We start from the raw sequence: 13,109 nt of genomic DNA on the forward strand, positions 1-13,109 counted from the left end.
GCTCTTATTACAGCTCCATTGTCACCATCTGTTCATTTGTCTGTGTCCTTTGCCAGCAGTGAGCTCATGGAAAAGAGAATGTATTATTTGCCTTTGTATCCCCAGTCCCCACAATACTTCCTGGCTAGAAATGGTAACTCAATCATGGTTTTTGAAGGAATGAAAAGTTAAATAAATGGCTAGGTTGCTGTAACTAGAAATAGATGGTACACTTAAATGGTGTAATTGAGAAGAGTTTAATAAAGGGACTATTTATGAAGGTGTAGACAAGTAAGGAAAATATATAAGAAGTAATGTAGCATCCCTGGGGCCAGCTACAGCAGGAGCTGTGACCACCTCTAGGCCTGAAGGTACAAGGAGACAGAGTAGCTCTTAGAACCAGAAAGGGTAATTTCAAGGGAGGACCCACTGACAGACAGTGTGGCCTTTGGTAGAGGATGTGTCCAACCTGCAGTGACCTGGCAAGATGAGGACAAATCTGAGAAGATAAATATCCTGAACTCGCTCTCCCATCCTCCAGTCTCCTGCTACTGACACTCACTGGCCAAACCAACCAGAAGCCAAAAGGCAAGGAGCCAAGATGCAGTCAGCATGGGTCATCCTCCCTAGGTACACAGCAGGGTGAGGATGAGTGTGGGGTGGGAGGAGGGGGTCAGATCTGGATGAGCAAATGGAAAATATCCAACACAATTTCTCTCCAAGAAAAGAAGAATTGCATTATAAAGATTAAGGAGTTTAAGAATATGATCAGAGAAAAAAATTATCTTCTTAGCAGCTGATCAGAGACAGGAGAAATACTTTGATCACCCAGTTGTGATCTAAAAAAAAAAAAAAAAGAGGCTGGGCGCAGTGGCTCACGCTTGTAATCCCAACATTTTGGGAGATCGATGCGGGCAGATCATGAGGTCAAGAGATAGAGACCATCCTGGCCAACATGGTGAAACCCCACCTCTACTAAAATACAAAAATTAGCTGTGTGTGGTGGCACGCGCCTGTAGTCCCAGCCACTCGGGAAGCTGAGGCAGGAGAATTGCTTGAACCTGTGAGGCGGAGGTTGCAGTGAGCCGAGATCACTCCACTCCACTCCAGCCTGGTGACAGAGCGAGACTCGGTCTAGGAGCAATAGGCTGGCACCCAGGTTTCTTATGGTAGAAGCACATTTCTCAGCATAATAAAGGAAGAATAGGGAAGGAAAGTGGGAGTGGATGCATTCTTGGGGTAAGTTTAAGAGTAGGAGGAAGACAGTGGCTGAGGGCCAGGAAAAAAGACGTAGAAGAAAAGATCAATCTAGTAGAGATTTTTCAAGTGAAAATGTGGGCACTGTGTGTGCTATCTCCCTATGATCATATGAACTCACAGTAAGGTTGAAAAAAAATCCATAATATGCTCAGTGTGAATAGATTTCTTATGGAAGTTAATGAAGGAACTGAGTTTACATCAAGATTGGAATGGTACAGGGCTGCTGAAGGCAAGGGTCCAAGAAGAAAGACACATTCCTTAGATAAACAGAGAAGAAACTGGGGTCTAGAGAAGTAAAGTAGCCACAAAAGGGCACGATGCCAGGATAGACAGCAAGATCCAAAATCAGGTCTTTCTGACTCTAACTTCTGGGCATTTTCACTGTCAACCTGCCTCCTTCCATTGTATCTCTAACACAGAAACAGAGAGGTAGGCAGGTACAAATAGTTAAGCCTTTCTGAATATAGAAATTATAGCTCTATAATTCCAATAGTTTATAGATACATACTAGTATAAGGGCTAGAATTTATGGAGTACATACTGGGTGCCAAGGGCTTTACACGGGTTATCTTGTCTAATTAAAGAAAGCTTCTATTACCATCCCATTTTACAGATGAGGAAGCATCCGAAAAGATGAAGCAACATTCCCAAAGTTGCATAGTTAGTAAGTTTGAATTCAGAATTCAAATTTAGGCAATCTGTATTTCTAGATAATTTCAGCAGCTGACCTGAATACATTTATTCCATTTAAGCATTTAAAAAGAGAGGGTTTCTACCTTTTTGAATGAAGACCTGCAAATCAAGCTGTTTTTTGAAGCTGGGTTGCTTCCAGCTCCAAAGTACTATGGATCTATTATCATAAGTGTCCCTTGATTTTTAGCCCCAATTCCTGCTGTCTTGCATACCACAATGGCTGCTGCCATTGGATTTTCACATTTTACTCTTTGAAATGAGACTACCAGTGGCAGCATGGGAAGCCCACAGCACTTCCTCAGGACCTTATATGTTAGAAGAGGTCCCCTACGATGATCTCAGCAGCAGCTCGTCTCTGCACTTGATCCTCTCTGCAGGTCTGCTTCAGGTCCAGGAGCTTAGAAATGGAGGAAATCTTGTTTTAATAAAGGAAAAGAAGAGGAAGCATTGTTATTCTCTGTACTTCATGTTCCTAACAGGAATTTCTCCAGGCACTTCGACTTTGGCAGTATTTAATCTCACTGTTACATTCAACAGGAGTGGTGTTCTGCCTTTATCTGGAATGTTCTTGATGAGCACTGTGGCCCAAAATGCTGGTCTGACATTTTTGACTTTTCCTTAAAACACTTTATCCATGGATATCAAAGCATTTCTTAATATTGTTATTATATTTCACATTATCTGTGAGTTTTGAGAAGGTGTTATTATTCCATTTTATGGATGGTAACAAAATGTCACAGAGAAAATAAGTGACTTACCTAGGTTATAAGTCAGTGACAAAACACAGGACAATATCCTGTGTTCCTCACTCCAGGTGAAATAAATTCATCTCCTAGAAATATTCTGTTTTTTCTTCTCCATATGTCCAAAGCCATCCTTTCCTACAGGATAAACTACCAGTCTTTTAGTGCTACATGTTAAGGCAAGAAATCCAGCACCAGTCTTACATTATAACTTTATGACACAGTACACAAAAGCATTTGCTTTGGAGTCCAAAGAAGCCAAGTGTGAATATTAGCTCTATCACTTACTAACTGTGAATTCTTGGGTCAATTCCTTCACATATATGAGTCTTAGTTTTCTGTAAGATAGGAAGCACTGCTAATTGCCTGCCCAATATCTATTCCCGTTTCTGTCTTCTACCAGAAATCCGATTCAGTTCAGGGCATCACTGTGCCCAGGTAGAAGCGTCTGCTTCTCCAGACTCACTCTCAGCTCCAGGTGCCCAACTACCATGTGATCCAGTTCTGGGCAGGGAATCATAAACTGAGGTTTCTGGAAAGCTTTGCTTCCCTCAATAAGTACCCACTCCACCTCCTCTGCTTCTTCCTGCTTAGTCTGCTTTCCTTTTTTTTTTTTTTCCCCTCCAACACTTAAATACTTGTTTCCCTATATATTTCCATTACATTATTTCTTGGATGAAATAACTAGTTAACTGGTTGAAATGAGAACTCTTCTTCCTTCAATACCAGCCAAAGGTACGTTTCCAAACACCCTCCTCAGCACCTCCCAGGAGAGCTCGCTGTATCCAAGTCTTACTTGAAAGCCTGAAGTTATGATTTATTTATGTTTTCAGAATCTCTCAAACTCTTAGGAACAAATTACATCATCTGCAGATGTTCCAGACTTAGTTTCCTTCTCTCTCTTTCTGGTTTTAGTCCTAGAGTTGTCCAGCACCATCTCTGCAAGAAGACAAACAAGGGAAGGGACACAGTGTCTTCTCTTTGTCCTTCAGACCCACTCTCTGCTCTTCTCTATTGTGCTTTCCACCCAGGAAACTGAGTTCATGAACTACACCAGCAGGATCTTGTGCTCCCTGGCTTCTAATTGGGCCAATGGGGAGCCCTGGCAGAGATTAGAGGGAGGGAGGAGTATGAGGTCAGTATATTTAGGCCCCTGGCTCTCAGGTAAGCTGTGTCCTCTCAACCAAGGTCACAGATCTTCTCAAGTCATCTTTTCTATGCAACTCTTCCTTTTGGGTTCCAGCAGCCATCTAGCCTCCTTTTATCACTTTGGGCCTACTTTGGTTATAGCTCTTCTGTTTCAACATCTGACTTCACTATCTTTGTGGTTTCCCTACACCTCTTTTTTACCACTGAAAATTTTCCTTTTATTAAACACTCTTTGAATTGTCCTAATTTGAACAAGTCATCTGTTTCCTTGACAACGCTGACTGATACAGATGAGAACATCAAAATGGTCCATTTTTGCATCTAAATAGTGCTCCTCAGATTTCCCAGTGTCTAGGGTCCTCACACTAAAGGGACAAGTGCCCAGAATTCCCACTACAGCCCAGCAACTCGATATTCCCCACTCTGTCACTATTGTCCTCACCCCATACTTTCTTCAACCATGTTTAAAACTGACCTATTCTGTATCCTTTTTCATGACTCTGTCTTCCAACATGACAATGAGTGAATTTCCTTATGGGTGCTAGTACATCAATGGAAGAAAGTCGGTGTTTATTGGTCTTCTGTAAACAAATTGCATCTTTCTAGACAATGCCCACTGGTTCTCATAGTCTATATATTCCATTGCTGTCCCATGGCTTATAATTAATCAAACAGGGTTGATTCTCCTAAAAAGTACAGGTGCTGCTTCATTATTTCACTGCAGAATTTTTTTTTAAACGTGACAAGTTTCAGGATTTCGATATTTAAAAATTATTGCCAACTAGGACGTGCAGCCATAGTTTGTCCTGGGGCTTGAATAAATGCAAACCCTCTTGCGAAGATTGGAACGCACAATCTCGGGAAGGACGCTGAATGAGTGCACCTTGTCACCCTTTTCCAGGCTTTGTCTTTCTCTGGCTTTTCAGGTCTCAAAACTGTTTTCTCAGAGTACTCTGTGAATATTGATTTCACAAAGACTGGTTCACTCTAACCAAACTATTAAGAAATTCATATGTAAAATAGAATGCCAACTTACTCATTTATAATGAGACCTATTATATGGGAACTTGCTTGTGGGTGAATTATATATATTCTTTAAGTACATATATACTTTAAGTTACTTCAACCAGGCAATAAATGTATTATCAGTTAGCTGCAAGTAACAAAAACCAAAACAATAGATTAAACCATAAGAACATTTGTTAATAACATAGTGTTTATTTACCAAGAAGAGAGCAGTCTCATTAATGTCATCAAAGAACTATATCCCTCAGCACGTTTGCTTATGGCCTCTTGGCTGCAAGATGGCTGCCCCTCCAGGTATCAAGACTACATTCAAAATTAGAAAACAAATAGCTGGTGTGTGTATATGTGTGTGCTTTCTTCGCATAAAGCTTTGTCTTTTTATCCAGTTAGCTTCTCAGAAGCCCCACTAGCCAGAACTGTGTCATATAGTCATTCCAATTGTCAGGGAGGCTGGGAAACAGGTTTCAAACTCTCCAGCCACTATTCTATAGTGAAAACCAGCATGGAATAAGAGATTTAGATCACATGGCAGCTGCAGAGGTGTGCTGCGAAGATCTCCCTTTAAGAGAGAACTCACTGTTGAGCTGCACGGAGTGTAGTTGGCCGACAGCCTCTAGCTGTAGCATCTTCAAGATATGCCATGTGTTTGAGCTGAGGCCCATCTCTTCCTGGGTAGCCCCCGGCCAATACCGTACAAGCTGGGAGTGCTCGGGTGTGGCCCTGTCTGCCCAGCATGGGACTCCTCTAATGGGTAGTCTTTGCTCCAGTGCTCCCTGTTGCATTGGCAGAGACTTATGCAGATCCACACCATGGTGTGAAGCTCCCCTTGCCCAATTCTGCTTCTCTTTCTTTCCTTTCACAGGTGTCTAATCTGCATGGAGGTGTGAAGACTTTCATTGCCCAGTCCCGTTTCCTCTCCCTTCTTCTGTCATAGTCATTAGCCCCCAATAAATTTATTGTACTCCTAATTCCATCTCAGCATCTGCTTCCTAGAGGAGCTAAACTGACAGCAAAGGGCAACATCAACATGTTAGTTACCTGTAACACAGAAATCAAATAATACCCGTGCTAAGAGAATATGGGATCAGAAGGTCAGGTGCAAGCCTTCTGACTCTATAATATTCTCTTAGCACGAGTGTTGTTTGATTACAAGCTCATGCTTGTAATCCCAGCACAAACTGGGATTTAGGAGGCAGAGAGGGGAGGATCACTTGAAGTCAGGAGTATGAGACCATCCTGCACACAATAATGATATCCTATCTCCGCAAAAAATTGTTAAAAAAGAAAAATTAGCCAGTCATAGTGGCGCCCCGTGCCTGTAGTCCCAGCTACTTGGGAGGCTGAGGCAGGAGGGTCACTTTAGCCCAGGAGGTCGGGGCTGCTGTGAACTGTGATTGTGCCACTGCACTCAAGCCTGGGCAATAGAGCAAGACCCTGTCTCAAAAACTAAAAACAAAACAAAACAGGAATATAGGATCAGAACAAGCTAGGGTACTCTTAAGTAATCCGGTCTCACCACAAGGGTATTCCTAATTTGGTCTCTCTTCTCTCTTATTTCAGAAAGGACGTCCATGCCCCAGCCTCACACTTGTGCACACTGGCAAAGTTGGTCTTGGATTCTCTGACTCGTTTTTCTGTCTCTGTTCAAATCATTCCCATTCTGTTAGCCTGTGCTTTCTTAGCCATCTTGATTCCATAGAGTACACTACAACCAATCCCTGTTTTTCCCACCTGGGGCCCAGAAGACATTCTGTTTCCTTTTTTTGGTCAGTTGTTTGCTTGTTTTGTTTTGCTTTAAGAATTCTCCAAATATCTGCTTTGTTCCATTGTGTATTGACTTTATAATTCCAATTCTCAGAGTTCTAAAGAAGCAACACTGCCACCCTTTCCATTCTATACTGTCCTTTAAAATAGCATCCATTCTAGAGCATAATTTCCTCCAGGGAACCCTTGAATAGCTTCATGTGTTTGTTAATTCAGCTTCACGTATTGAGCATCTACTCTGTGACGAGCTCTTTACTAAGAGATGGTCATAACAACAATGAACAAGAAGCTCACAGCTGTTTTTAAGTTAAATAAAACTATTATTAAAAGGCAGAAGAGGGCTGGGTGTGGTGACTCACGCCTGTAATCCCAGCACTTTGGGAGGCCGAGGTGGGCGGATCAGGAGGTCAGGAGTTCAAGATCAGCCTGGCCAACATGGTGAAACCCAGTCTCTACTAAAAACACACAAAAAAATTAGCTGGGCATCGTGGAGCGCACCTGTAATCCCAGCTACTCGGGAGGCTGAGGCAGGAGAATTGCTTGAACCGGGACCTGGGAGGAGGAGGTTGCAGTGAGTCGAGATCGTGCCACTGCACTGCAGCCTGAGCTACAGAGCGAGACTCCACCTAAAAAAAAAGAAAAAAGAAAAAAAGGGTAGAAGAGGCCAGGTGCAGTGGCTCATGCTTATAATCCTAGCACTTTAGGAGGCCGAGGTGATTGGATCACCTGAGGTCAGGAGTTCGAGACCAGCCTGACCAACATGGTGAAACCCCATCTCTGCTAAATCCCAGCTACTCTGGAGGCTGAGGCAGAGAATTGCTTGAACCTGGGAGGTGCAGGTTGCAGTGAGCCAAGATCACGCCATTGCACAACAGCCTGGGCAACAAGAGTGAAACTCCATCTAAAAAAAAGGCAGAAGAGGTGAGATTCAAGCCAAAAGAGGAGTTCACTCATCAGACCCTTTCTCTAATGTAAATATTAAGCTTTCCATCCTCCAAGAGATGAAACTGCGGAGATTGTCAGAACAGCATAGACTCTCTACAGGCATGCACTGGATATTAAATATGGGTGTGGCTTATTGTCTGCCAATTTATGCTGCTTGTCACTGTCTGGTGCCATCCTCAGATCTCCACTGCAGATAGCTGCCCGCCTAAGATGACCTCTCTCTCACCAGAGCTTGAAAAATGATGGAGCTGCCCAAATGGTAGTTCTTTCTACACGTGCTATACTTGCAGCACATTCCCAGGTACATTTGCCTTATGGTCTTTATCCTTGCCTTTGTTTCAGAATGTATTTGTGCTGAATGTACTCGTTCCCATTAATTAATGCCCATCATTCCTTTTTGCCACCATAATTACTTATATAATCATTGTCAGTTCTCTCCTTCTAAAGTAAAAATTAACACAGCTCAAGACAGACTTGACTGGATCACAGTCTGGATGTAATCTAAAACATTATACCCAGAAATAATGACAGCCCTGTAGTCTGGGAATTCAGTCTAGTCTGGCATTTCCCAAAAGAAGAGTCTTGGGTGCTTCAGCAAAGCTATAGAAGGACCTGAGAAAGTCATCCAGTCCAAACTCCTCATTTCATAAAGAACAGAATGGGGGCTGGGCGTAATGGCTCAGCCTGTAATCCCAGCACTTTGGAAGGCCGAGGAGGGCAAATCATCTGAATTCAAGACCAGCCTAACCAATATGGCAAAACCCCGTCTCTACTAAAAATACAAACATTAGCCAGGCTTGGTGTTGCACACCTGTAATCCCAGCTACTCCAGAGGCTGAGGCATGAGAATCGCTTGAGCCTGGTAGGTGGAGGGAGGTTGCAGTGAACTGAGATCGGGCCACTGTACTAAAAGAAAGAAAAGAAAGAAAAGAAAGAAAGAAGGAAGAAAGGAAGGAAGGAAGGAAGGAAGGAAGGAAGGAAGGAAGGAAGGAAGGAAGGAAGGAAGGAAGGAAGGACAAAATTAACTTCAGATCAGTTAAGTTACTTGCCTAGGTCAGACAGCTGTGGACAAATCTGGGACTAAAACCCAAGAGCCCTCCTCCTGCCTAGGCTCTTTCCAACAGCTGTCCTATACAGAACTCGCCTGGACTCACTGGCTCCCGCAGCTAATTCTCCTTCCATGTTTTAATCCCCACCGTGTTCTCTTTCTTTCATCTCATGTCACCTGCAGCTTCCTTTCTTTCCCTCTTCCTTCTCCCTCCACAGGATTTTTTACATTCCTGTCAGTCCTGTGTTGCTCCCTGTATGCAGAGCCTACGTTTTTTCTCTTTGCTACTAGTTACTAGTAGCAAAACTAAAAGAAGAAAACTAGTATGCATGTCTATCTTTATATCTTCTACATTCAGTGCTTTTTTAAAAAAACTGCTTGATGTCTATGGAGATTCTGAACTATATTTAAAATTATAATTCTACAAATATACTATAAAGTCTACTGGAAAAATACTACTACCCAATTCCCAATACTAAATAATACTAAAGCACTTCTAGGATGGCAGAGTCGTTTTTGGAATGATTGCATCAGGGCTCTCAGGATCAAGAAAACATATCAAGTTTTTATACAGGAATTCTAGTCTCATATAATGTAATCAAATCCAAATGTAAAGGATGATATTAACTCTCTGTAGAAGCAATGAAAATGAATGAGAGAGTAAAAACCAAGCAACAAAAACAATACCTCATGACCTCAACTGGGAAAGCTGTGTGGGGACAAGTAATGCACTGTATTTTATCAGGTCTGGAAGGGACAATGCTCAGGATCAGACCTACTGTTCTGTGGCCACGCTGCCCAAGCTTGGACCTTCTGATTACCGTTCAATTTCCCATGTATTCTGCCAACAGAAAGAGCATGTTTTTGATGGTAGGCATTAATATTCTAGATCCAAGGAAGGAAAATCCTCAGTATAAATTAATTCCTTGGTATCCTCATTCTCTTTCATTCAGAGGCTGTTCCACTCCATGTGATAGATTCTAGCTCTGGGCTGGCAGAGCTGAGGTTCTGACCTTGAATTCTGGTGACTCCACAAAGGTGCCGTTCATGTCTAGCCAGCCTCCCTCTTCAGCATTTTAGGTCCCTCTCTAGTTTCTTCAAGTTGGTAAAATGATGCATATCTATTGAGCATAATTGCAGGTCTTGAATATAGTAAGTTACTCGCCCTCTAAGAGCAGACAATCTCATTGGCTTCAACAAACCAGGAGTATGGGTTTTAAAGATTTTAAGTATTGGATAACTAGGTCTAGTTCTTTCTGTGCCATCTTTTTCATGTTTTTCTAACAGCATCAAGAAAGGGAAGAAAAGCAGTGTTGAGAGCCTGCTGGGGCTGGCCCTGGGTGAGCAAACACAGTTCTCTCTGTGCGCCTCAGACAAAGGAGAAGCATCTCTTGTAGGTTCATTTCATTCTTGCTTGATCAGCCCTGTGTGTGTTCTCAGAACTCAGGGTTCTGGAAACTGCATAAAGGAGTCAAATCATTCAACCCTAAACAGGGCTCTTGCCCTAAGTCCAGACAACAGCTGTGAAGCAGCTGCACCATTGTGCTCTAAAGCTGCTTAGCGTACGATGCAAAGGAAAAAAAAGACTAGCCCTTGGAAACTATGTGAAAAATACAACCCCCTGCGACAACAGCTGGCAGGTAACATATATCATGAAGACATTTGTGGCATTAGAATGGATACATAAAATATGAGAATTCCAATAGTATTTTAAGATTTTTTCCCCATGAAAGTTAATGCACTCAAGTCTTTTCAATTTAAGAAAATTAATAAGAAAAAAATGGAAAGAGAAGAACTACGGCAGCTGGTACAACACAGACATGGAGGCAGGTAAAATATGAGTCTGCCACCTTCACCTTTTTCCCCTGCTCCAATGCCCCACCCAAAAATAGCATGAAATGTTTCCCTGGAGCAACCGAAGATGAATGTCTGCTCCCCAAGCCAGGCCCCACGTTCAGGCACAGCACCACTTCTTACAGTTGGCAGCTTTACTAGACTTTGATCATTCCTTCGTGGGACACATCAACCTTGCTCCTCTTTAATGTGCAAGACCAGGCAAGAGCCGAGGCCAGGCAGGTATAGCTGCAGGCAGGGCTTTCTCTGATGCTGTACAGAAAGGCTTTTGCCTGCCCAGGCCCGAGGGGAGCCGTTGCAATTGCTTGCCTCCCACATCCTATGGAAAGGAGTCCCCATGTTCTGGTGGCTTAGGATGTGTGCTGCCCAGTGGTGGGCGAGCTGGAACCTGGGACCAAAAGGAAGTCAGGCACTGCCTATTTTCCGAGCCCAGCTTTCAGGGTCTGTGCTTTTTCCTCCCATCCCTTTTAGTGACGCCTTCCTCTAAACTCTTTAGGAATCAAATTGACCCCATTTGCTTTTCTGACCCTCCTTCCCCTTCCCCATCAAAAGTATTCGTCATGGAAGTAAGGAAACTGTCACTGACAGGCATTATTGATGGGAATATAAATCCATATCCCCTTTCAGGGGTGCAGGTCCACACCGTATACATTTTAAATGTACGTTCTCTTGAACCCAAGATTTTCACTTCTAGGAATGCATCCTAAAGAAATTATTACCCAGGTAGGCAGAAATGTGTGTGCAAGAACGTTTACTGCTGCTTTGATTTAAAATACTGAACAACTGTCAATAACATAGCCATCCATCAGAAAAGGATCAGTTAAATAAATTATCACATAAGCATCCAATGAAACACTCTTCAGTCTTTAAAAATAAGGAAGTAGGTTTATATCTATTGACACTGACGTATGCCCCTGATATATTGTTAAATGAGGAAAGTGGGTTATAGAAGTGTACATAGAGTAGGATCCTGCTTATACATTTTTTTTAAAGTTTACGTGTTTATACTTTTGCATAAAAAGAATGAAATGATAAATGTCATTCTGTTGACAGTAGCATCTCTGAGGAATAGCATTAGAGGCATTATCCACTTTCTCTATATTGCTTACACTTTTACAAAGGAGATATATTAACAGAAAAATACTTTGATGTAGTTTTTTAAAATCTTCTCTAAGAACAATATATGCAAAGGCTTCACATTGACAACAACTTATATTTGCAAAGAGCTTCACAGCTTTATTTTCCCCATTAACTTATTCAGTCTTCACAGCCCTGTGAGGTTGGGAAGATGGATCTTAGTATTTATTGTCAAAAATAACCATCCATTAATGTGGTGAGAACAGATTTTATTCAGTAACTACTGAGAGTAAGAGAAGGAGCAGACCTCAATTCTGATTTGTGCAGAGGTGACTGGGCATTTTAAAGGGGAAGATGGGGGAGGAGGGAGGAGGAGCCAGTGGGACTCTGGTGAAGCCTTACAAAGGGTTGGTGGGCGTCACCATGATTAGGCCAGCTGCACGTGCTAGCTGGCGATTAACACCAACTAGGAGCCAGGGCCCTATCCTTCCTGATAATTACATTTCAAAGGAATGGCTTTCAGGTCCTTGAGAGAGACACTCCTGACTTGCAGGAGATACACATACATCTCAAAGAGACAGAGAAAGAATTCACAATTGTAAGCCCTGTTTGGTAAATGCTCTAAGTAAGGAGACCAGGGGTCTATCTTCAGGTGTTGGTTGGAACAAACAGCAAATTCTTTTCACAGCCCTGAGCTTTTCCAGACAGGAACTTAAAAGAAGGCTGGGTTGTCCCAGGGACACAAACTTAGTCTGCTAAGAGCCACGTTAAAATTTGTTCAAGTCTGTTCGTGCAGAGGTTTGAAAGAAGCGTTTGTGCTGAAGGTTTTTGGCATTCTGAGTACCCTTTTTTCAGCTTAAAAAACTAATTATTGCCTGGGCGCAGTGGCTTATGCCTGTAATACCAGCATTTTGGGAGGCCGAGGCGGGTGGATCACCTGAGGTCAGGAGTTCGAGACCAGCCTGGCCAACATGGTGAGACCCCCCGTCTCTACCAAAACTACAAAAATTAGCCGGGTGTGATGGTGGGCGCCTGTAGTCCCAGCTATTCAGGAGGCTGAGACAGGAGAATCGCTTGAACCCAGGAGGTGGAGGTTGCAGTGAGCCGAGACTGTGCCATTGCACTCCAGCCTGGGCAACAGAGCAAGACTCCATCTCAAAAAAAACCAAAACCAAAACCAAAACCAAACAAGAAAACTAGCTCTCAGAGAATTTACATGATGTGGCAGCTGGGAGGTGTGACACACAGATATCCCTTCCAGGAAGATCTTGCCATTCCACCACCAGGAGGGCAGCAGCTCCCAGCCGACAGCTACAGCATCATCAAACCCCACCTCAGCATCTGAGCAGAAGCCAAGCTCTTTCTGGGTAGTTTTCAGCCTGCAGCCTCTAGCACCAAGCGCTAGGAAGTACAAGGTGAGCCCATTTCTGCCCAGCCTGGGGCTCTTCTAATGGGCAACTTCTGCTCCAAAGTACTAGGCTAGCTGCATCTTTGTCAGATCTGCAATACAGTTGCAGGCTTTCCTTGTCCAACCCTCTTGCCTCCCTCTTTCCCTTTTACAAGCATCCCCC

The sequence above is a fragment of the Theropithecus gelada genome, chromosome 5, assembly GCF_003255815.1.
Source record: "Theropithecus gelada isolate Dixy chromosome 5, Tgel_1.0, whole genome shotgun sequence".
NCBI classification, from domain to species: Eukaryota; Metazoa; Chordata; class Mammalia; order Primates; family Cercopithecidae; genus Theropithecus; species Theropithecus gelada.